This window comes from Mustela nigripes, chromosome 5 (genome assembly GCF_022355385.1).
Source record: "Mustela nigripes isolate SB6536 chromosome 5, MUSNIG.SB6536, whole genome shotgun sequence".
Classification (NCBI taxonomy): domain Eukaryota; kingdom Metazoa; phylum Chordata; class Mammalia; order Carnivora; family Mustelidae; genus Mustela; species Mustela nigripes.
Window position 1 is genome coordinate 5,276,415 of NC_081561.1, and position 25,982 is coordinate 5,302,396.

A 25,982-nucleotide genomic window follows, 5' to 3' on the forward strand; every position below is an offset into this window, starting at 1 on the left:
CTGGCCACTAAAGGACCCATGCTGTCACAACCAGAAGCAGACAAGGTGACAGTTCCATCCTCTGAAAGTCTGAGATGGCTGGAGGTGTCACCCGGTACCACCGTCCTGGGCCCTGCATCAACCATACATTCCCACAAAAACCACAACAAAGACTCTTATCCACAGCTACCCTCTCCCTCTACCTCCAGATCTACCCTGGTGCTTCCACTGGGGACCCCCTACCCATGGTGTGTCCTGCCCCCTCCTCTTGGGAACTGTGAGTAGTAAACTGTCTTTTCAAAGGCCATTGTCAACTAATCTGTTGGGCTTTAGTATGCCTCAAATTTTCTATTAATACACCTTGTTTGTTTGTTTGTTTGTTTGTTTGTTTGTTTTTAACAGCTAGGAAACATCTTATCACATTACATGTCAGGGGTTCAACTTCAAGAGCATGAGGCTTACGTTCTTCATTTCAGGATTTCCATACGCACCCTGGTGCCTAGCTCTGATCTCTTGGATTTGTTCCAGGAAGGTAGCCATGGTTTCTCCTTCCTTCCTTCCTCCCTTCCTTCCTCCCTTCCCTCCTTTCCTTCCTCAGCCCTGATTAACTTTAACAAAGTGAGAACTTCGCCCATTCGGTTTATGATGAAATCCAGGATTGATGAGCCATTCTTAGTGCTCAGGTCTCCTGGACTGACCTGACCCAGTCACTTCTGATTTTCCAAGCTAGGCTCTTGCTTGGAAACCCTCTAGCAGCCTGTCCAGTCTGAATACAAACACGAAGAAGTCTTTCCTTTTTATTTTATCCACCTTCCTTTGCCATTCTAGAAAAATTTCTTAACTTCTCATAAAATTATTAGTCTTTTGAGATTAGATTAAAAGTCAACTTCTAGCTGCTAATTTCGTAAAGACATCATCAGATTGGTGACCAACTCCCATTTGTGAGTATACTCTGTTTCTATCATCAGTGCATTTTCCTGGACCTCTCCTTATTTTAGCACTGAAAGTCCAGCACCCTAGGCTTGGGAAAACCAGGTTGGTTGTTCATCTGACTTTTACACATTCTCAACTTCATGAACTTATCTAATGCTAAAAGCAGACTTTCCAAACCATATATTTGCCTTAAAATTGTGATTCCAACTCTGGTGAAGTTTCCACGTATGCCTTTGCCTTTCTGGTGGTTGTCCCAATCTGTAATGGTTTGTATCTGATCCACTTGTGTCTGGAGTGCTATAAATCCAATAATATGGCAGTGAAGACACATTCTTGGATTGGCCTACAGTGATTATTTTAATCCCAGATATAGCTGAGTACCATATCTTAGATCCAACATCTCATATGGTAAGCCTTAAAAAATGTAATTCATATAAACCTAGACATTCACATGACCCATTCTCAGTAAAGCTGTCATATTAAAAAAGCAATTCCAGTTTCATTTGCATTCTAAACACATATTGCTCATTTTATCCTTATTATAATGCATCAAATAGCACAAAGTGGAAAGAGTTATGGGTACCATGGAGTTCTGCTAAGTAGTTCTGGGCCCCGGTGAAGGCAGTAAAGAGGGTATCCACCTCTGTCCCCTTCCCACTTGAGGTATCTTTTAGAGTCAGAAGGCTCCTTAAAAATCAGTCAGCATTGCTCTACCTCAGTAGTTTTCTACAAATATACATGTTTAATAAATTCTGGATGATTAAATGGCCTTGTTAAGCTCAATCTCTCAAATTCTCATTGTCTACTAACATACTTTATTTTCCATTAAAGTTATGAGCATCTGTATCCTAAGATTGGTACAGAATATAGAAGATAGGCTAAAATTTTGGTGACAGACAGATCTTGATGATTCTGTCGAAACTTTTTCATATGATCACTCTTTCATGACTACCACGGTTCAACATTTAAAGACAGGCTCTATTCTTGACACTGTGTTTCCAAGAGTGCATTCTGAACCATCCCACATGGACCCCTACTTCACCTTGTGATTTTTTTACATTAGGGTTCCATACGGATGGTGATGCAAGGAAGATGGTAGCAGCCTAAGGAAGAGGGTGGGTAGGTGTGGCTGAGGAGTGTACCTCAAGGGAAGAAACCAATGCTTAAAGGAAGGTAAGTGTTGGCTGTAAGGGGACAATAAGAAGGGACAGAATGTTGGTAATCCCTCTGAGCTCATGGAACTGGGGAATAAGTATGGAAGAATTAGCAGAACTTGCTCCAGAGAGCTGCAAGGACAGCAGTTCCCTCAGGGAGAGCAAGGAGATGGAGCACCCTTCAGGGAAGAAGTTGAGAAAGGAGCTGAAGACAAAGGGAGTTTCAGTTACAGGGTGAGGAAGATGTGAGTGGGCTCACTGCAAAGGAAGCTTCGAAGAAGAGCCAGCTTTGGAAGGAAGAGCAGTGCAGTGATGAAGATCTCATAGACATCACCACTGTGAGACAAGCCTGATGTTTGTCAGGACTATGAGACCTTCACTACCACCTCTGGCCCCAGAGGACTCTTGTGTTCCTGAAGTGAGAACCTGCATCCTCCTCTGCACAGACAACATGAAACCCCTGCCCCTATGACCCATGCTGAGAATCTGAAGATAGGCTCTCCTTTCAGGCCTGAGGGCATGGGCTAGTAGCGAGCTTGCCCTCAGAAGACCCAATCCACAGGAGGCCAACTTTTCTACCTAAGCTAGCTAATGTACACTACATGCTGTGACTGAGAGTCCCTTGCATCCTGCTATCTCCACGGAACTATCTCCAGTCAAAAGAACACAGCAGCTGAGATAAACAGTTTCAGAATTTGTAGGGCCTAATACTTAATAGCAGTAGAACCTTCAACAGGTAAGGTATTGACTGTTGTAACTCTGTTTCCTCATCTTTAACATGGGAATAATAATGACTCATTAGAGTAGTACATGGCCCCTTTAATTGAATACCTAATTTAGATCTCTTTTTCCATAAAAAATGTTTTGTTTTCATATTTTTTAAAGACTTTTTTTAATTAAAGAGACAGAGCGTGAGAGCACAAGCAGGGGCAGGTAGAGGGAGAAGCAGGCTCTTGCTGAGCAAGGAGTCTGATGTGGGGCTTGATCCCAAGATCCTGGGATCATGACCTGAGCTGAAGACAGACGCTTAAACAACTGAGCCATCCAGGCATCTCTCAAAAGAAAAGTTTGGGTAGACCACAAGAGACTCTTAATCTCACAAAACAAACTGAGGGTCACTGCGGGGAAAGGGGTAGGGAGAAGGTGGACATTGGGGAGGGTATGTGCTATGATGAGTGCTGTAAAGCGTGTAAGCCTGATGATGCACAGACCTGTACCCCTGGGGCTAATAATAATTATTATATGTTAATTTTTTAAAAGTTTGGGTAGAAAAGTTTGAGATCTCTTTTCCAAAAGAAAAGTTTGAATGTAAGAAGGTGGTGAAGTAGGAAACATCCAGAGTCCCTCTCCCCTTGTAGACAACAACTGGACTGGCAGAATCTCTCTGATGTAACCATTTTATACCCAGGGAGTCTACTGAAGGCTTGCAACACCTAGAAGAAGGCTTAAATGGTAAATTGTAGTTAATTTCTGTCAACTTCCACTCTTAACACAGTAGTCTCCCCCACCCATTAGGCCCCTGCTAGGCAGCCATGAATATGTTCCTGAAGAAGTTTGCACACAGCTGCAAGAGCTAGAATGGGTGAGAAGGACCCTGTCCTCTAAATAACAGGGATTGAGCTCTGATCACTGATTGCTGCTTCTGATTGCAGAGGTGCAGACACAGAGATGGGCAACACTGTTGTAGTCTTCAGTTCCATTTTTGAAAACCCTGACTCCTCCAGTGCTTTTGGGGGGATTTAAACAGCTGGCCCCTGTTTTGGGAAGCTTTTTTCCCTACGTGTTAGACATTTAAGGACTAAGACATTCAAAAGCAACCACATAGACATTTAAAAATAGGAATACATATACATTTACACACATGAATTTAGAAAGTCACAACATGTACCTAGAGAAAGGCACAAGCTCGGAAAAAGAATAAGAAGACATTGGGTTTACATTTCAGGCTGACGTTTATAAAAACAAAACCAGCAAGGGAAGAATCTGATTTCCACACTTAACACATGATAAGACTCAAATGTCCAGTGTTCAACAAAAAGAATCACAAGGCATATAAAGAAACAAGAAAATATGACACAACCAAAGGGGAAAAAAAGGTAGAGAACAGACATCATCCCTGAGAAAGAATAGATGGCTGATTTATTAGATAACGACCTTAAAACAACTGTCTTGTAGATGGTCAAAGAACTAAAAGGAGATTTGGATAGAGTCAAGAAAAATGATGTATGAACAAGACGTACATGTCAATAAAAAGATAGAAAACATAAAAGAGATTCACAAGCTGAAAACTACAAAAACTGAAATAAAAAATTCATGAAAGAGAATCAGAACAGCTTTGAGTAGGTGGAAGAAGTGGTGGACTTGAAGACAAGATCATCAACATTCTTAAGTCCAAGGAACAAAAGAAAAAAGGTTAAAGGAAAGTCAACTGAAACAGCAGGACATGTAAGATGCAATCGAGTGGACCAGCACACATGTTGTAGGAGTCTCAGAAGGAGGAGAGAGAGAAGAGAGCAAAGAGATTATTTGAAGAAGCAACGGTTGAAAACTTCCTAAATTCGATTAAAGACACGGAGATAAACATTCAAGAACCTCAAGGAATCGAAATAGAATAAATACAAGGAGACCCACAACGAGAGACATTATATTCAAACTATCAAAAGACAGAGAATCCTGTGAGTCAGTGAACAAATGTGTTTACCTGTGGGGTAGCGAGGCAGCATATATACTAAAATAGGAAAAAGGTGGAGAGGATTAACATGGTCCCTGTGCAAGGACGAGAGAATCTTGAAAGTAGCAAGAAAAAAGTGACTCATCCCATACTAGAGATCAATAGTTGCAGAAAAAATGGTGATGGAGAACACAGCTTCTCCATCATCCCATGAGTGATTGAACAGCTATCCACAAACAAAAACAGCTCTGGAAGACCTCTAGAGTCCACTTGGAAAGTTTAGCATTGGGACGCCTGGGTGGCTCAGTAGGTCAAGTATCTGCCTTTGGCTCAGGTCATGAACTTGGGGTTCTGGGATCGAGACCTACATGGGGCTCTTTGTGCAGTGGTCCCTTTGCCTCTCTCCCTGCTTGTGCTCTTTCTCTGACAAATAAAATCTTTAAAGAAACGAAGAAAGAAAGAAAGTTAGCTTGGCAACACTGCATAACAAAAATAATGGAGAATAATCAAGAACTGCATTTGCTTGTATCATCCCATCCCCCACACTGGCATTGTGCAGCATCAGGAAGGAACTTGCCAGCTGGAAAGAGCTCCTCTCACCAAGAAGGAAGAGCAAGGTGAGCAACAAGTTTTTCCAGGCTCCTGGGGCACGGCACGAATGATCTGCTTCCACGAATGATCTGCTTCAGTACCACCCCAACCAGACTAGTAAACCTGAAACACACAGAGCTAGCTAGGAACAAGGAAGTAAGGCAGTGGCTTGATTAGCAGACATGCAGTGAGAGCAAATGCAGTTTAGAGAGATCTGCTCTGCAGACAAACTCAGCAAACTTTGCTACTGACAAAGCCCGTGACCTGCAGAACTGCTACAGATCCCCTGCAGATTTTGCCAGCCTCTACCCCACAGGTAAACACATTTGTTCCCTGAAGCTGGCTGATTAATTCCCTCCTCATTCCCTCCCACCCTGCCCCTGCCAGAGACATCCATCTGACAGCCATCCAAGGTCTCTGTGGTTGCAGCTGTGCAAGTATAAGATACCAGTCTCCTGAATAACCCCCCCTCACCATTCCCAGAGTCCTGGAGCTACGCCTGCAACTAACTTAGGCTTCTGCAGCTGTAGGAGCACAAGACTCTGGCCTAGACCCTCTCCCTGCTGACCCTCTCCCACTCCCTGCTGTGCCCATGCTCTGGGGTAGCCTCTCCAGGGGTGCCTCTACACATCATCAGGCTGATACCTATCATTGGCCTCTGCAACAGTGTGTGTACCCTGGGGGTGGGAATAGGGGGGAGGAGAGTGTGAAGGCACAGGTGAGCATGCCAACAGCCAGAGGCCTCCCGCATTCTCAAGTCCAAGTAACAAAAGAAAAAAAGGTTAAAGTCAAATGAGACTGCAGGACATGTAAGGTGCAATCAAGTGGACCAGCGTACATGTTGTAGGGCCTGTGAGCCCTATCCAACTGCTTGTGGGTCTGAGCCAGGCCCTGCCTTCTTCACTGGCCAGCAAGCAGCACTGTGCCCAGCAGTTAGTCCCTTCTGCTGTGTTACCTGCATGTCCCTTTCATGGTTACTGTCACTGACCTCCACTGCAGTGTGCATGCCTGGGGGAGGATATGCAGCCACAGAAAAGCATGCTGATAATCAGGCCCAGTTTCTGGTGAGTTCATAGTTGGCCCCAGACCTTAGTATCTGCTGTGGCTCCATCACTATGTGTGTGTCTGTAACACCTTTACCACTAGCCAGGGACCTGCAGCTGAGCCCACAGCTGAGTATGTGCTCACTTATGGTTCTGGCCCACCACCGCTTCCTGCTGAAGTTCCTGGTACGTAGAAGTACTTCTGAGGACTCCAAAAGCTCTTGCAGCCCTGCAGACCCTCTGAAATTCTCACCAAGGACTATATAGTTGTTAATGTTGTAGACGCCAGTGACCTGAGCCAAAGAGACATCATGCCCCCTCAGACCCAATGTTGCCATGTATCCCCAAACGTGGCACAATGCACCATTAGACCCAGGGTCACAGCAGAGTCCAGCATGCCCCCATCCACAGATCAAAGCTTCCCTTACTGACAGTCTATAAAGTCTAGAAGAGGTGACTACTTCTCACACCTACACAAGGCTACAGGGGTCATGAAGAGTCAAGGAGCATGTCTCCACCAAAGGAATACAGTAAACTTCCAGTAATTTTCACCAAAGAAGTGGAGATGTAGGAATTGCTGAACAAAGAATTCAAAAAATCTCTTAATGCTCAGAAAACTACAAGAAAACATAGAGAAATGATTTAACAACATCAGAATGACAAAACAAGAACAAAATAAGAAGCTCAACAAAGAGAGAGAAAACATTAAAAAGAACCAAATGTTGCAGCTGGAGACTGCAGTGACCGTACACACAAGAACAGCTGTCTATGATAAGCCCACAGCTGACAGTATCCTCAGTGGGGAAAGTCTGAGAGCTTTTCGTCTAAGACAAAAAGTGAGACAATGATGCTCACTCTCATCACTCTTATTCAACATGGTACTAGAAGTCCTAGCCAGAGCAATCAGGCAAGAAACAGAAAGAAAGCCATCCAAACAGGAAAGAAAGAAGTAAAACCATTTTTGTTTGCAGATGATGTGCTATTATACAGAGAAGATCCCAAAGACACCACAAAAAAAACTGCTAAAAATGAATCAACAAATTCAGTAAAATTTCAATATAAAAAATCAACAGCCTAAAAACAGTTGCATTTCTTATATGCAACTGATGAATCACTGAACCTCTACCTTTGAAACTAATAATACACTATATGTTAATTAAGTGAATTTAAATAAAATAAAAATTAAAACAATAAAGTGAGATTGTACAAAACTGTAGCTTATGACAACAACAACAAAAAAAATAAAAACAGTTGCAATTCTATACACTAACAACAAACCCTGGAAAAGAAATAAAACCACCCCATTCACAATAACATCAAAAACAATAGAACACTTAGGAAAAAAATCAACTGAGGAGGTAGAAGATCTATACCCTGAAAGGTACAAGACTTTGATGAAAAAAATTGAAGAGGACACAAGTAGGATGATATACAATATTCATGTATTAGAAGGGTTAATACTGTCTGAATGTCCATTTTACCAATGGCCATCTATAGATTCAGTACAATCCCTATCAAAATTCCAATGGCATTTCCCATAGAAATAGAAAAAACAATAGTATAATTTGTGTGGATCCACAACACCTCCAAAGCAATCCTAAGAAACTAAAAGGCAACATATGGAATGGGAGAATATATTTGTAAATCATATGCACAATGGTTACCTGGTCATGACTGGAATCCTCATCTGAGTGTCTCTACAGGGGTGGAGGGAGGAGGTGGAAACACAAGGAAATAAGTTAATCATCGTAACATAAGTGCCTTGTCCCAGGCACTATGTTTCCACATATGTTTATGATTAATTGCCATCATTCTGAGAGGTTGGTGCTACTGTGCCCATTTTGCAGACGGGGAAACTGAGGATTGAAGAATTGATTAATTTGCTCAAGATCCTAGAGTAAAGACATGGGAAAACCAAAATTCCAACTGAGTTCTGCCCTACGCCAACGCTTTTGGTCTTTTCACAGGCTTATGCCATCACCCAATCTTGAGCTTACTCTCAGTGTCAAGTCATTCAGAGTATTTCTAAACACACTCCTGATAACAGTGTTATTATAAGGCATGCCAAGGAGACGGAGGAATGATGCCTGGTTATAAGAGAGGTAGAGATAGAAAGAAGCGTAGGCAGGAGACAAGAACTGACTCGCTTTTACCATGATGAAGTCAGGGTGTCTAAGATTGTTCCAGATCTCTGCATGTTACATTGAAAGGCCAAATACAACATGTCCCTCAAGATCTGCCTCAAATGCTACCTGACCCCATGCTGTCTCCACTGTATACTCCACTTTTTAATCCCCTTGGTTCAGTTAAAAGGGTTTTATTTACCCAACTGCCGTCCCAGGTCTGAATATATTCTACCTTGCCTCTTTCCACCTCTACTCCATCCAGGCAGAGATCTTTGAAGTAGGAGGAAGGGATCCTGAGCTAAGTGGGTCTCTGGTTACCACGCCAGAACCTACTCAGAGGCCCAGATTGTGGCTTCAGTTCAGGGGGCTGGAGAGAAAGCATCCAAGGGGACTTACTAAAAGGTAATTTTAGAAAAGTTGAAAGCCATGCAGATCCTGCCAGATGGTGTCGCACCCAAATCAGCAGTTGAAGTTTTTGGTCCCAAGGGCCTCTTTATTGTAACTATTATTGTTGTCATCATTATTGTTTTTGAAGACCATGAAGGAGCTTTTGTTTATGTGGGTTAGACCATATTTACCATAATAGAAATCAAAACAGAAAAATCTAAAATATTGATTGATTTAAAGAAAACAATCATGTTAACATTAAAAAAACTTCTTTTGTGGAAAAACCCTGTATTTTCAAAAACAAAAAGAAATTAGAAAGGCAGCACTGTTTTGTATATTTTACACCTCTTTTTAGTGATGGCTTAAAGAGAAGAGAGTGGGTTTGCTTATCTAGCTCTGCACTCAATCAGTTGTGATATGTGCTATGTACTCTGCTTGAAGCATATGAAGAAAATCCAGCCTCAACTTGATATATAGTTGAAGGAGGATAGTGTACCTTGGCTAACTGAATTTAAATAGAAAGAAAATAAGGAAAGAAATAGAAAGAAAGAAAGAAAGAAAGAAAGAAAGAAAGAAAGAAAGGAAGGAAGGAAGGAAGGAAGGAAAAAATAGGAAGAAGGGAAGGAAGGAAAAAAGGGAGGAAGGAGGGAAGAAAGAAAGAGGAAAAAGTGATTTTAATAGCCTCTTTGGATGAATTAGACGTTCTTCTTTGATACTACACCAAAACTCAACTAGATGTACTTTCTTTCATGTAGTTACAGTGTGGAATCTGAAACCTTGCTAATGAGCTTTCTTTTTTCTTTTCTTTTCTTTTTTTTTTTAAGATTTTATTTATTTATTTGACAGACAGAGATCACAAGGAGGCAGAGAGGCAGGCAGAGGGCGGGGTGGGGAAAGCAGGCTCCCTGCTAAGCAGAGAGCCCGATGCGGGGCCCAATCCCAGGACCCTGAAATCATGACCTGAGCTGAAGGCAGAGGCTTAACCCACTGAGGCACCCAGGCACCCCACTAATGAGCTTTTCATACTCTGTTACATTACAATTAGGTTTATCTCGCATTTTGCAAGGATCTTTTACCCACATGTGATTTTGTAACATCACTCATTGTTGTTTGGAAAATCAGATTTCAGAATTTCTGTTTCTTCTGAAGTTCAAATTTTAAATCTGGCCACACATTCTTTCTGATGTTTTCCTTGAAATCAGAAGCTCATTTTACTGCTTCTCAAGAAAATGTCTACCAAATACCCGTGTATGTTCATAGTTTATTGGTCATTCTTTCAAGTAAAAATGTGTTGTGAGAAAAGCAGCTACTTCAACTCACAAGCCCACTATCCCTAAAATGCTTTCCTTCAAGGCAGTCATCAAACTTAGCAGTAGAAGTGCTTTATAATTACTCCCTTTTTGTCGCATAGACTATCAAAAGCCCTGTACTTAAAGGTTGAGATTTTACTGGATATTTCTGATTTTGATTGGTTTATCTAGGATATTCTTAAATGTTATGGGCATGGTTTTACCCACCATTGCTTTTGCACACCAGTGTAAATGTTCTCGAAGTGAAAAAAGGCAAACCATGTCTTAATGCTGTATAAAAATAGTTTTGACTTCAGGAATCCCCAGCCTCTCCCCTAGAGTCTAGGAACCCTTGGAGACATTAAGTTGGCTGTCCTATCCTGTAACAGTTGCTCAAGCATGGCTTGTGCTCTGTCCAACCTAGAGGGGGAGCTCAAGGCCTTCTGATCTCTTCCCCTCCCTCTCCTCCTTCCCTGTCCACCCTCCATCCTGACTTTGGAACCAAAGGGGCCAGTACGGAAGACCCAAAGGGATCTTAGCTTTAGAGCTTAAACTTCTCTCATTTTAGACAACATCCTTCCTTCCTTTTCTTCATTTAATTATTTATACGACCCCCCTCCTCCTTGTCAGGTTCCAAATACAGTTCCATCTCCTTTATTGCTAATCACACAAGACCCAGTGTCTGTTTCTTAAGGGTTTCACCTCTCTGCAGAGTCCCTAGGGCTCTCTCTGCCTAGAGAGAGGAGATGGCTGGAGCTCAATGAGACCACTTGGGCCACCACTTGTCTTTGTCACATGGGTCACTAATGAAAATAGGCTCTGCCCAGCGAGACAGAGGACGCTCCCTGGATGCTGCTAGCTGTCGGTCCAGACCCACTTCCCCAACCACCTGCCCATACCCACTGTCTCCATGGGAACAGGATGCTCCAAATGCACAGCCTTTACTTCTTACCCCACACTCAGTCATCATTCTCCAAACCACAGCACCAGCACTCACGAGAGTGGACCTGAAGGAGCTTCTCTGACACACCCTGGTCCTACCCCTACAGCATGCACACCCTCTGTCCTTGCCTTTTTTGCTTCTTGGTCTTCTGAAATCCTGTGCTTGGCTCAGCTTCAGGTACCTTTGGGGGTACTCAGTGGGCACCCACTTCCAACCTATAGACCGCACTGACGACTCTTGGCTTTGCTTGCCTCCAGAGGTTATCTTTTCCCTTCCTCTTTTGTAGTCTGCTATTATTTTTCCTATTTTATCAATGACATATTTGATTTTACAGCTCTGTATAGCCACATTATTCGAGTATATCAAATTGCCTAATGTCTGCTGTTTGTTTTCCATTTTATCTTTCTGCTTTAATTTCCTTTATTTTTTTAAGGTAAAAATGTCATGCTTCCAACTTGTTTTCCTGGATTTTCTATTAACTACTTTTAATTGGAAAAGTAATAAAAGCACATGATGAAATGGAAAATGATAGAAGGGTAAACAATGAAAAGCAAGCAAGATCTCTGGTCTGCTAATCCCTGTCTCCAGAGGCAACAGTGTTACTAGCGTCTGGTGTTTTCTTCCAGAAATGGTCTATGCATTTAACAAGCATACTGCTCCCCCTTTATTGAACCAATAGAAGCTTGCCTTTCACACAGTCTGGACCTTCGGTTTTCTTTTTTTTTTCTTTTTTTTTTTTTTTTTAAAGATTTTATTTATTTATTTGAGAGAGAGACAGTGAGAGAGAACATGAGCGAGGAGGTCAGAGGGAGAAGCAGACTCCCCATGGAGCTGGGAGCCCAATGTGGGACTCGATCCCGGGACTCCAGGATCATGACCTGAGCTGAAGGCAGTCGTCCAACCAACTGAGCCACCCAGGCGCCCTTGGTTTTCTTTTTAACCTCGTATCTTGGAGATTGTTTTATATCAGGATGCAAAGAGCTACCCCAATATATGTATATTGTGTGTGTGTGTGTGTGTGTGTGTGTGTGTGTGTATATATATATCCATGAAGAAATGATAGATTTTTTTGTAAGATTTTATTTATTTATTTGACACAGAGACACAGCAAGAGAGGGAACAGAGCAGGGGAAGTGGGAGAGAGAGAAGCAGGCTTCCCGCTAAGTGGGGAACCCGATGCAGAGCTTGATCCCAGGACCCAGGGACCATGACCTAAGCTGAAGGGAGACGCTTAATGACGGAGCCAACCAGGCACCCCAGAAATAATGGATTTTTATACAAGCAAATTTCTTTTTATGCTTTGCAGGTAAATTCACGTATGACTTTTTATCTGTGTTTCTTCCTTAACTCAGGTCTTCTCCTACCTAAGATTTTTTTCCCCTGTACTGTGCTTTTTTCTAGTCTCTTTTGCTTTCAATTTTGACATTAAAATTTTAAATCTCTCTGGAATTTATTTTGAGAATTAGAATCAAGGAAGAGCTTTATTTCTTCCCAAATGGCCAACTCCCTTTACCAGTAGTAATTTTTTATACATTTTTTAAAAAAATACTTATTCATTCATTTTAGAGAAAGAGTAAGGGGGGAGGGTCAGAGGGTGAGGAGAATGAGGATTCCAAGCAGAACCAATGCCAAGCATGGAGCCCGATATGGGGCTTGATCCCAAGACCCCAGTCAGGACCCAAGCCGAAACCAAGAGCCAGAAGCTCAGCAGACTATGCCATCCAGGCACCCCCCACCAGTAGTAGTTATTAAATGATTTGTCTTTTCTCCACTGATGCCAAATACCACCTCCATCACATAGTTCCTATTGTTATTTGCATTTATTTCTAGGCTCTCTGTTCTGTTTTAGTGATATGTCTTTTTAGTCACATGTCAGAATCAATCTGTTAAGTAAATAGCTTTAAAATCTGCTTGAACATGTGTTAGGACCAACTTCCTACTCATTCTTTTTTTCTTCTCAGAATTTTCCTGGCTATTTTCATATAAACTTTAGTATATAGTGCTCCAAAATAATTTTCATTTTTATTGGGGTCCCAGTAAATTTGTGGATTCTTTTAGGAAGAATGAATACCTCTCTACTATTGTCTCTTCCCCTTCATGGACAGAGCCCTTCTTTTCATTTATTTATGTATTCTTTTGTGTCTCTCTTTTTTTTTTTTTTTAAAGATTTTTTAAAGATTTTGTTTATTTATTTGACCAACAGATCACAAGCAGTCAGAGGCAGGCAGAGAGAGAGAAGGGAGGAAGCAGGCTCCCTGCTGAGCAGAGAGCCCGATGTGGGGCTTGATCCCAGGACCCTGGGATCATGACCTGAGCTGAAGGCAGAGGCTTTAACCCACTGAGCCACCCAGGCGCCCCATCTTTTGTGTCTCTTAATAGAAATGTAGTTTCGTTCAATATGCAAATTTGAGCTTATGTTTTTTGTTAAGTTTTTCTGTAGGTATTGTATACTTCTTGTAGCTTTTATTAAATGGAATATTTCTTCCACTAAATATTCTGTCCTTCTTGCCCTAAGTTTTTAGTTTCATTAAATAAAACAGAATTAGGGTCTTTATTGTGGGGGGCATTATTTTACTTTTAACTCTTTAATATTTAATTCATTCTTAATCTTTCAATCCTATTTTTTTTTAAGATTTTATTTATTTATTTGACACACATAGAGGAGCACAAGTAAGCAGAGTGGCAGGCAGAGGGAGAGAGAGAAACAGGTTCCATGCTGAGCAGGAAACCCAATGCGGGGCTCTGTTCCAGGACCCTGGAATCATGACCTGAGCCAAAGGCAGACGCTCAACCAACTGAGCCACCCAGGAGCCCCCAATCCTTCCCTTTTTGTGATTTAAACTTATTCCTCAGGCTTCAGCTTTTTGTCTCCTTTGTCCCAAATATGATCGATAAGCAGTTTTCTGTTTCATGTATCAACTATTACCTAATGTAGACTTTCTCATTGTCCACTAATACCCACAAACCACCTTCCACATATGACAATGAACATCTCTGTCTTCCACGTAGGCCTGACTTTCAGTCAACATTTTAGTTCTGGCTGCATTGCTACCTCTGCCTGTAGATTTCCCAACTACATGAATATTTATTTCATTGTTGCCCTTAATATAAAAGAATAAACAACTCTAAAATTAAGAGGGTTAATTTTGTTAATTTTCTTAATTAAGAGGGTTAATTTTGTTGTAACACAAATGAGATAAAGACAGAATATTAGTTGTGCCCCAAACTTTTAGCTTCCTAGGCTTACATAGGTTTAACATGTGTTCATTAGAAGGGTAAAGGGTTTGTGTGTGTATGTGTGTGAGGTGATGAAAATGTTTACATATATATGTTTACACATATATATATATATATACACATACATATGTGAACTTTGCTTTGCTGCCCACCAAAAATGTATGTATGTGTATACATGTATATATACATGTATACATACATGTATACACATACATGTATACACATACATACACATACATGTATGTATACATGTATATATACATGTATACACATACATACATTTTATATATACATGTATACACATACATACATATACATGCATGTATACATGTATATATACATGTATACACATACATACATACATACATACATACTATTGCTTGGTGAACTTTGCTTTGCTGCCCACCAAAAATGTATGTATATACATACACATACATACATACATACATACATTTTTGGTGGGCAGCAAAGCAAAGTTCACCAAGCAATAGTAAAGTTTATTGAGTGAGAGTACAAAGCTTCCCCAAGAGGGAGGGGACCCAAAAGGGTTGCCCTGATGAGAATATTCTAAAACTGGCTATGGTGATAGTTGCATGTATCTGCGAATATACCAAACAAACACATTGAATTTTACACTTTAAATGGATGAATTGTATGGTACGTGAATTATATGTCAATAAAGATGTTTTCAAAACAGTAAAAGCAAATGAAAGGAGCTGTTAAAAATGTGGGAAAAAGAACATCCAAGATTATATCCATAAACCTGGGATAGGAGTCTGGGAAATGGAGAGAATTTGAATACATGGGATGACAATTGTCATAAAAAATTCTTTTGATCCAAATGCAAAGAGTTTTTCTGAAGAGGATTTAATAGGCTTTAAAAAAAAAACTACTGATAGGGGTATCAGTAGTGTATTTATAGAGAAGATAAGAGTGTTGATCGGATACCGTCAAAATCCCCTGCTCAGCCTGTGCCGATTTATCCAGACTAAATCCATCTCTTGTCTTTGCCTGTGGGGCTCTCTGACTATGCTGAGAGAACCAGCTTTAAGGGAAGAATCACTTTTCAGAAAAAGAGCTCCATTTGGATGTAATTTACATATCACACAGTTCACCCATTGTATATGATTCAAAGGTTTTCAGTATAGTCACAGATACAGGCAATCACCACCATGGTCAGTGTGAGAATGTCTTACCATCTTTTTTTTTCTTTTAAAGATTTTATTTATTTATTTGAGAGCGAGACAGTGAGAGAGAGCATGAGCGAAGAGAAGGTCAGAAAGAGTAGCAGACTCCCCATGGAGCTGGGAGCCCAATGCGGGACTCGATCCCAAGACTCCAGGATCATGACCTGAGCCGAAGGCAGTCGTCCAGTCAACTGAGCCACCCAGGTGTCCCAATGTCTTACCATCTTAAAAAGAAACCTTAGGCCCTTTAGCTCTCATTCCTCCCTCTCCAGTCTCACAGTCCTAAACAACCACCAATCTACTTCCTGTCTCTATGGAGTTCCCTACTTGGGGTATTTCATATATATGGAATCTTGGAATTTGTATTTGGTCTTTTGTGGTTGGCTTCTCTCATTTAACTTATTTTCAAGGTTCACACAAGTTGTAGCATGTGTCAGAACTTTCTGTGCCCTAACAATATCCCACTGGGTATAGATACTGTATTTTGTTAATCTATTCACCTGTTCATGGACACTTGGGTTCCAGCAACATGGCGGACAAGAATGATGACCATGACTCCTCTCCTGCTACCAATGCATAGATAAAGCCTGAATAAAACACACATACATCCCCATTACATATGTTGTCTCATAAAGTTGATTGTTTTAAGTTGGAGGGAAAAAAAAACCCACATACTCCCTTTCTTTTTAATACATAACCAAGCTTGGGAGAATGAACTGTAAAGCCTTGGAATCAAAAATAGAGAAAACAGAACCCAAGTGGTAGGAAGCAGCTGATGCGGGAGTGTGGGCTGGACACCTGCAGAGGGGTTGCGGGGGTGCTGAGGGCTATAGCAGATGCCCAGGATTTCAGGGATGCGGTGCTCGGTGCATGAGTCAGACGTACTGAGAAAGTGTGACAGGTCCAGGCCATACGTGGGGGTGAGGTGGATGGGGTCTGAACGCAACATCTGCACGGTCCAAGAACTGAAGCCTGAGAAGATAATACAAAATCAGACCTGTGACCATTGACATCTCCAGAAGTGCGCACAGAAAGAAACATCATACTCTTCTGGACCATGCCCATATTTTTACCATCAACGGTTCACAGAACTCCCCCACCGAAAACCGTGAAAATGAGCTTGCTCACAAAGTCTTACACAAACCATTGGGAGAGATAAGCATTATTCAAAGCTGCAACACCCAGAAACGGAATGTTTATCCCATTATTGAGGACGTTGTGACATTTGTAGCTCCCTGGAAATGGAGATCTTTTATACATGTGTATCGCTCAACTGTTGGATAATTAACTCTTATACTTTTGTATAAAAGTAAGATTTGAGTACTGATATTTTGCTCTTTTTTTTTTTTCCTATTCTTCTGGTTTAAAAAGCTATTGCTCTAATTTCCTGATAATACTTAGTTTTCCTCAATCTCAGGACCTCTCTGTGTTTTTCTTCTCCCATCACAGTTTTATTTCATTTATAGTCTCTGTTTTAGAAAGTCCTGAGGTAAGTATGGCCAGAGGTAGGGGGCAGCACAACAGGAAGGGTTAGAAGTCTTGTTTATTCTGAGCTGCTCACCCTTTTCTATTGAAAGTTCATCCATTTGAAGGTGGTTCTTTAAAAACATAACAAAGCAAACAAAACCAAACCTGCGTTCACCACCTCCCTAGCCCAGGTGACTCTCAGGACAAAACACAGGTTCTCTGTGCAAACGGACATGAGTTCCTGGCTCCAACAGTTGATTTCTGAAGTCATGTGCTTATGGTGACACGGCACCGTTCAGAGTCTGTGAGTCCCCATGAGTAGGTAACTGCTGGATGGGGGCAAACCAAAGCCTGCTGCCACCGGGAGGGATATGGAAGGAGGAAGTTGCATGGGAGGGACCTTGGGAAGAACCATGCGACACTGATATCTCCATGGTCAAGGAGGCCATGGAGATGGATGGCCTCTCCAACTGCTAGCTACAAACCAGCCCTCCAACGAAGGCATTTCCATCTCTCCTCTTCCATTCCCAAGAGGCACAGGAAGACTCTCTGTGGGGATTTCCCCTTCGATACAAAGCTATCCTGAGTAGCATTGTTTAAATGGAATAAGGGGGGTGGTAGGCTTAGACTTGCTTCACAATGGTATAATCTAAGAAGGCAGGGAGGCCCGTTTCATCTACCAAAGCCTTGGTCCCATGATGCAATAGTGCAGTGGGAGATGGCTGAGGCTGGGCTCTATGGCTCCACTGGACCCCCAGGGAAAGCCAGGTCCTTCCCCAGCAGCCACATTCACCTGTTTCCAGTCCCCATGCCTTCCCATCACAGCACCTTCTACTTGTCCTATCTTCCTTTCCCCTCCCCCTTACTTTGTTTTTAACAAACATCATCATTCACATTCGTGTGAACATGATCCGAACCCCTCTAGAATAAAATCCCCAACAATCCCAGAACTTGGGGCTGGCTCCACTCTGTACCCCAGCACCAGCACTATGCTATCTGTTCGGTGAATGAGCAAGAAGGCTCCCAACTGTGTTACTGCGCCAGATCTCATGCTGGGTACCACCGTGGACGGTGATGCGGGAGCCACCTTCCAGGGCTAGATCAAGCCTTTTACAGATGGCTCAGCTTCTCTAGGCAACACGCCCCTGGTATCCTTCCAACAGTGGGAGGGCTGTGCCCTCCAGCTGCCCCACTTTCCCCAGACCCTAACAATCCCTTCATCTCTGTTCACACCAGCACGTTGGTAACCTGACCCAGGGACTACCATCTGCTTCCTAGGAACTGGCTGGTCACACTTTGCCTCCCAGAAAAGGAATGTGACCTGCTCAGTGGAGGCAGTGGTCCAGTGGGAGCTGCCTATCTTAGTGGTCTGAAACTCTGCAGTGAGGCTTAGAGCCACATTCTTTCAGATCTGGTGGACTCCCCATGGCCCAGAATCTCCTGGAACTTTACAGGAGTCCCTTCTCAATCTGCTTTTAGCTTTGGGGGCATGTTTTAACAATACATGCCTATTAGGGACCTGGGGTTTAGAATATTCTCCATTCCAAAGTCCAAGTTTTTGAACTTCTGTCTGCTGGATAGAGAAAAGAAAAAAAAATGGATAGAAATAAGGGTGACAGATGAGTTATTCTTCCTACCTTGCTCACACAAGTTGCCATGCCAGCTGGCCCTGATCTGTCCTCTGGCAAATTAGAGGTGATATCTGTGTTTGCATATTTGTCTTTATTCATCTTTTAAAATTTGTTGTATTTTTAAAATAAATAATAGACTTTATTTTTTTTAAATATTTTACTTATTCAAGAGAGAGTGAGAGACAAAGCAGGAGTGGAGGGGAAGGAGTGAAGGAAGGGGAGAAACAGGCTCCTCACTGAGCTGAAGAGGGAGCTGGATGGGGGGCTCAGTCCCAGGAGTCTGGGATCATGACCCGAGCTGAAAGCAGACACCTAACTAACTGAGCCACCCAGGCATCCCTAGACTTTATTTTTTAGATCAGTTTTAGGTTTACAGAAATATTGAATGGAAAGTGTAGTTAGTTCCCACATATCCATAGCGCCCCACCCCGCTTTTTCCTGTAATATTAACATCTTGCATTAATGTGGCACACTGGTAATACCCGGGAAGCCAGTATTACCACACTATTGTCATTTCAAGGCCATAGCTGACATTAAGTTTCGCTTTTGGTGTTGTACTTTGTATGGGGTTGGACAGAGGCATAATGACATCTTGCTGCTCTTACAGTATCATACAGAATAGTTTCACTGCCCTAAAAATCCTGCTTTATACATCCCGCCTCCCCCAAACCCTGGCAATCACTAATCTCTTCACTGTCTCCATAGTTTTGCCTCTTCCCATAATGCCATAGTGTCAGAATGATACAGTATGTGGCCTTTTCAAATCAGCTTCTCTCATTTAGTTTCCTTCCTGTCCTGTTGTGGCTTGATAGCTCTTTTTTTGAACTTGCTGAATAATATTCCTTTGTATAGATATACCACAGTTTTCCATTTACCTAGTAATGGACATCTTGATTGCTTTAAAGTTTTGCCTTTAAATTTATCTCTAATCATATAATTGAAACATACATATATTCATCTGAAGAAAAAATAAGCAATATAGATAAACAGGAATTCCTTGTTAATACTCCACCTCCTTCAGGTTTAACACATTGTCACGTGCGTCTTTTTAGATATTTCTTCTGCGTTTATAGACACTTATGTACATCGACTACATTAACGATCTATTGCTGTGTAATACAATTACCTCCATTTAGTAGCATAAAACCATAAACATTTACTGTTTCACAAATTTTGAGTGCTAGGAATTTGGGAGTGGTTTAGTTGGGTAGTTCTGACTCAGTTTCTCCTGAGGTTGCACTGAAGATATCAGCCACCGCTACAATCATCTGAAGGCTTAGATCCATTTCCAAGGAGGTTTGCCCAGAGGATGGGCAAATTGACGTTGGCTGTTGCCCAGGGCTGTCTGAATGTTCTCACCATACGGTGGCTGGCTTCCCTAAAGCAAGCGGTTCAAGGACAGCCCTCACTGGCTTTGATGACCCAGCTGGGAAGTGGTGCACAGTCACCTCCACAGTCTCCTACCTGGGGGCGGGGAGTGGGGGGCCGGGACACGATAATCCCTGGGGGCGATTTATGGATGTGTTTTGTGACTCTTGTAGGAAACTTTATATTTGGCAAAGGGAAAAATTACAAATTTTAATCACTTTAGGCTTTACCTATGTAAAGTTAGCAGTTATTAAAACAAGTTGGGGGGGTGTGCCTGAGAGGCTCAGTCGGTTAAGTATTTGCCTTCAGCTGAGGTCATGATCCCAGGGTCCTGGGATGGATCCTGGCTCCCTGCTCAGTGGAGGAGTCGGCTTCTCCCTCTGGATCTCCCCCACACCCCACTTCCCTCCTCCTCTCCCTCCCCTCCCCCACTCATGCGTGCAGGCATGCACACACTCTCTAATAAATAAATAAAATCTTATCGCACTGCATGGTATCTGCCCTCAGCAGCTCATTCCTGCTGGGTGTTCAAAGGACAGTGCAATAGAAACTCAGTATCTGGCGTCGTTGGTTTTCTTGGCTTCGTGCATGTTAAACCTGGTATTTTTATTGAAACAGTATTCTTAACGGTTTTTCATACTGCTCAGCTTGAGATAATTTTCAAGAGGAAGTAATGCTTCTCCTTTTCTAGGGTGTTTGAAATTGAGAACCAGGCAGATCCAAACTCAGACCCTAAACAGGGCCCTGAAGTAAAGACATTGGATCCCAAAGATTATAGGTGGGGAGTTCTTAAAGTATGTCCGTATTCAAATGGAGATGCAAGAAACCCACCTGAAAGAACTTTGGAGAGACAGTGACAACTGTGGATTGATCAAGTTCTTTTTAAAAGGGCTGTTTTGAAGATTATGATTCTAACTTTGGAGGAACTATGGTGATAAGCAGTGACTGGCAGTGGAAGGAATCACATGTAAAAAACTCCTTAAATAAAAATTTATTGGCTTTAAAAATAAATAAATAAATAAAATCTTTATAAATAAATAAATAAGCAATCTTAAAACAACAACAACAACAACAACAATGATGACAAATCCAATGCCAGTTTGTAGCAATTTGTGTGGTGGAATTTTCACCATCATCATAATGGAATAATAAAATTACTAAATATGAGTACACAATATGAAGATGTAAAATTTGTGTGAACACTAGTTAATGCTTGGATATAGGAATATTGTAGTAATAAGTTCCACATATTTAAAATCTTCTAACAAGAACACCTTACATTTATCTTACATGTTGGATATGCTCTAAGTTTTACTTTTTTCCCTTAAAAAAAAAATCACAGTTCCTCCCACTCTGATTTACTTTAGGCTTGGGCTCATAGACAACAGATGTTTGCCTTACCATAGGGTCTACTATATCCCCACCCATTTTGTGAGGTCCCAGTTGCGGCTCCCAAGGGCTTGGAAAAGCAACACAAGTGGCTTGGGAAAGAAGCAGAGGACAGGTCAACACCTGTCGCAGCACAGGGCGAGAAACTTCCCGGACAGGAGCCGCTGCTTGGCGACCCAAATGGTCAAAACTCTCCGGCCAGCACCTCCCAACCCCTCCCCCCTCCCAGGGCCAGAGTTACTGTTTACTGTCCTGACTCTCACGGAGCAGCAACTATTGATCACAACTGAGTGCAAACTGCAGAGTACAACCGTGTGCTCATCCGGAAGAAAACTCACGTCAAAACATGTACTGGTGTCTCCGGATGGCAGAGGCACACATGTTGCATGACCTCTGGCCTGATTTTTCCATGCTGCAGCCCTTATCAGTCCTATGCCCGGGATCCCCTGCAGGTCTACACTGAACACACATGAAGCCCCATGTGTGTTATTTAATACCATGGGAAAGCAGGACTTGGGACAGAGAGAAAGTGGGGGAAGAGAAGGCTAGGGAATAGTAAATGATTCAGTAAATACGTATAATGAGTACTCACATGTAAAAAATGTTTCCTATAGCGCCTATCATCACCAGATATACTGTATATTTTGTATATGGTCTCCACTCCCAGCCAGACAGTAGAATGGGAGCTGCCCAAAGGCAAGGTTTTGTGATTGTTTTGTTGACTGCTGTGTCCCTGCCACCTAGAAGGATGTCTGGCACACAATCGGCATGCAATAAACGTGTGCTGATTGAGTGAATGCACTGTGCTAATAACAGTCATATTAGAAACCAATCATTGAAAGCAATTTGCGTGGATTATCTTCTTTAAGTAGGCATTAACATTATTCCATTTTACAGGTGAAGGAAAGGTTCGGGGACATCACATAATTTGCAGAAATAGCCTCCTTATGCAGACCAAGCCTCCTATCTCACACTCCAGGAAAATTATAAAAACCAGCTAGACACAATCCCTATGCTCCAAGCAGAGATGTGCTCGATGGAGAAAAGATCTGAAAACAAGTAAGACCCAACCAGGGCAGTAAACAGTTAAGAAGCATACCAGAGAAGCAGGCAGTGAACGCCGGGTCTGAAGGAGTAGAAAAGCGGGCACGTAGAGAAAGAAAAATGCCGAGATACTAATAGGATTATTGCGGGATGAGATTATGACTGTTTAAACTTTCTGTTTCCTAATTTACCTGTATTTCCTAATTATTCTCTAGTAAGTATCACTTCTGTATTAAGGAAAGCAATACATTTATCTTGGGAAGTTTTCCCTTACAAAGTGAAAAACCCAGGGTGCCTGGGTGGCTCAGTTGGTTAAGTGTCTGACTCTGGGTTTTGGCCCAGGTGGTGGTCTCAGGGTTGTGAGATGGATCCCCGAATTGTGCTCTGAGGTGGGTGTAGAGTCCGCTTGGGAGTCTCTTTCTCCTCTCATGCTCTCTTTCTCTTTCAAAAAAAAAAAAAAATTTCTAAGGCAAGTTTCTTCCTGTTTTTGCCATTTTGCTTCCCCTGTAGCATGCTCTATTACAGGTTTTTTGGATAACTTTTCTTTTCTTTTTAATATTATTTATTTATTTCTTTGACAGAGAGAGCAGAAGCAGGGTGAGGGGCAGAGAAAGAAGCAGCAGACTCCCTGCTGATCATGGAGCCCGACATGGGACTCGGTCTTAGGACCTGAGATCATGACCCGAGCCGGAAGTCAGACGCCTAACTGACTGAGCCACCCAGGTGCCCCTTGGATAACTTTTCAATGATACTCTGTATATGCAGATATATGGCAATATATTTATGGTTAAGGTTTACTTTAATATGGTTTTGAGATAAAATATTTTCAATATACATGTATTTATATATTATGTAAAATATGCTACATAAAAATATATTAAACATTTTTTTCAAATCCATATTAAATTCAACCTTAACTTAAGGAGTCAGGAAGTACTGCTGAGGAAAGAAATGTATCTCAGATTACTTTCTCACCACTTCCAACAAGCAGGGTCAGGACTCAGGTAAGTGATATGGGCACTTGTTTTGGGCACAAAGTTTAAGGAGCATCAAAAAAACCTGAGCAATCAAGATAAATACTATTTTAATTCAATATTTCAAAAATCAAAATTATGCAAGAAATTAATGAAAAGCAAAACATCAAAATGTTCGCTAAAGACAAAACCAGTAAAAAGTTGGGAGGAAAATCTCAGTTGCATGGGGGCTGAAACTTGCATAATTGCAGGTGTTACAGGATTTTTCCTTTAGGCCCGTGGTTCTTAGTCACACTGCTTCAAAGAATGAAAAGGTAGACCAGACAGAGTGGTGGGCAGCAAAGAAAGTTTACTAAGAGAGAGCAAAGAGATAGTACAAAGCTCCCCAAGAGGGAGGGGACCTGAGAGGGTTCCCACCAGTGTTTCTAAATCTAGGGGTTTTTATGGGCTTGTTGGCAGGCTGTTTTAACCTGATTAACCCTCCATGAGCCTGTCACCCAACATAGGTTTTTGTCATCTACCTATCACATGGGAAAGGGGCGGACGGTTCCTTCCAGGATGGTATAAGATCCTTTTAAGGATGGTTTCCTTTAAAGGCGGGGGGGGGGGGGGGCTTGTCCCTGCTTGCCTTCCTTCCAATTATCCTTCATTATAGGGTGGTAGAGAGGGACAATTTTGGAAAACCCCCACTCAGTTTCTTTCACATAACAGCTGCAAAAGTTGTATTATAGGTTTGTGCCTACAAGTACAGGAAGCTAATAAATTCTAGTTCACATAATCACCATAAAAGAAAAATCTTCCTTTCCCCATGAGCCTCTTCCTTCAGAACATCTCACAACATGGCATCTGGCTTCTTCAGAATGTCAGCTAAGACAGAGAGCCAGAGAGTGCCAACAGAAGACCTAACATGGGCGTGACATCGTATCACGAATCCGTAGGAAGGAAGCCTTGGAGTCTACCCACACTCAAGGAAAGGGATTACACAAAACTGGAGGGCATCAAAATATGTCACTTTGGCATGAAGATTATTTTGAGCTAAAGAAAATTAAGAATTAGTAGACATAGAAAAAAGCTCTCTGCCCTCTGCCTATCTGGTTAGAAGCACAACATAAATTTCCATCTGCGTAAGTGTCTTCTCTTCACCAGGAAGAGGACAACTCTTAGACTCTGGATTGACATCAGCTCAGTCAGCACCGGAGGAAATGTATGAAAACAATACTCTCTTCTGTTAGTTTTCCCTGCACATTTACCTTCTCAGGTTTGAGACCTCTAAAAGGGTTTATCCCATTTCCTTTGTCTTGCTCTTCTCTACAGATTTATTGTTCTTTGTTAAGATGATGTTTAAGCCCGAGTTCTAACCACTAATCACCCCTGTGAGTCACTAATCACTGAGTTTCTCCCTTATGAATGAGGACTACACATGTAAATAAACTGTTGTCTTTTCTCCTGTTAATATGTTTTTTGTCAGTTTAATTATTAGGGCCCCTAGTAGTTTAAACATTTATTTATTTATTAGTTTAGGAGAGAGAGAGTGCGCACAAGCAGAAGGGAGGGACAGAGGGAGAGGGAGAGAAGCTGACTCCCTGCTGAGCAGGGAGCCCAACACGAGGCTCGATCCAAGGACCCCAGGATCATGACCTGGGCTGAAGGCAGTTGCTTAACCAACTGAACTACCCAGATGCCCCAGACCTAGTAGTTTAGAATAAAATTTTCTTCTCCTTATAGCCTAAACATCAGGAGGCAGGATCTCTGGGAGCTATGTGAGAGCTGTCCATCACAGCACCATAGGACACATTCATGGGGTGCTGCTGATGCTGGCCTTGTACCTTCCTGTCACACCACTGGCTGAGTGGACAGAATGGGCCACAGTAACATCCTAGAAGCCATTCTAACACCAGACATCTTATAATACCTTAGATAGAATATGCAAGCCATTGCACACCACCTAAACATATGCCATTAAATTGAGAGAAGTTGTGTCCCCAACTCATTTGCCCCTCATCTGGATCCCAAACTGCTACTGGACACTCCAAAACCATGTCACATGAGTGGTCTTAACTAATTGTGGTTAAAACACCTTACTCCTGCAAATTTTACAAAAGCATGACTGTGAGTACTTCAGAAGGGGTCAAAGAACACTGAAGCCTTTGGATTTCACTGTAAATCTGCCTCAGAGCAAAAGTCACCATTAGTGACTAGGTGGATTTCACTGTAAATCTGCCTCAGAGCAAAAGTCACCATTAGTGACTAGGTTGATCCAAAAAAATGTCATAAAGGTGGCAAAATTTGGAAATTGCCTTAAAGACCAGCTCACAAAGTGGAGGAGGGGGCAGGATATTCCAAGCAAGGAGAAGAGCAACAGCACTTTAAGGGAAGAAATTTTAGAAAAGTTTTCTCTAGAGCACTGGTTTCAAAATATGATGGTGACAATGATGGTGATGTTGGTGATGGTGATGATCATAGAGATGGTAAGGATGATGGTGATGGTGGTGGTGGTGATGATGGTTATGGTGATGATGGTGATGGTGGTGGTGGTGATGATGGTTATGGTGATGATGGTGATGGTGGT

At 42.0% G+C, this 25,982-nt stretch overlaps 1 non-coding gene across 1 annotated transcript; it reads left to right on the forward strand.

Moving 5' to 3' along the window:
- The first annotated feature begins 20,488 nt into the window (after positions 1 to 20,488).
- LOC132018890 (small nucleolar RNA SNORA8) lies at positions 20,489 to 20,626 on the forward strand. Its single transcript, XR_009404661.1, has one exon. It is a non-coding gene; the product is annotated as a small nucleolar RNA SNORA8 (small nucleolar RNA).
- The last annotated feature ends 5,356 nt before the right edge of the window (positions 20,627 to 25,982 follow it).